Source organism: Myotis davidii, unplaced genomic scaffold (assembly GCF_000327345.1).
Source record: "Myotis davidii unplaced genomic scaffold, ASM32734v1 scaffold96, whole genome shotgun sequence".
Classification (NCBI taxonomy): domain Eukaryota; kingdom Metazoa; phylum Chordata; class Mammalia; order Chiroptera; family Vespertilionidae; genus Myotis; species Myotis davidii.
This window is the reverse complement of record NW_006289416.1, coordinates 4,407,968-4,408,459: the sequence shown is the minus strand read 5'-3', so window position 1 is coordinate 4,408,459 and position 492 is coordinate 4,407,968.

Genomic DNA, 492 nt, shown 5'->3' with positions numbered 1-492 from the left:
CCCTGGCCACCAGGAGGCAGACACTCAACGCAGGAGCTGCCCCCTGGTGGACAGTGCGCTCCCTCAAGGGGAGCACCCCTCAGCCAGAAGCCGGGCTCACAACTGGCGAGCTCAGTGGCGGTGGCAGGAGCCTCTCCCACCTCCGCGGCAGTGCTAAGGAGCAGCAAGCCAAGTGGTAAGGAGCGAGTAGGTGGGTGGTAAGGAGTGAGCAGGTGGGCAGTTAGGAGCGAGCAGGCGGGTGGTTAGGAGCAAGAGGTCCCAGATTGCAAGAGAGTGCAGGCCGGGCTGAGGGACACTCCCCCACCCCCGTGCAAGAATTTCGTGCTTCGGGCCTCTAGTGGTTTAATAAGTACAGATTTTCAGGTTTATAAGATGAAGCATTCTGGAACTGGACAGTGATGGTTGCACAACAATGTGAATATTACCACTAACCTGTATATTTATAAATGGTTGAAGTGGTAACTTTTATGTTACATATGTTTTACTATGATA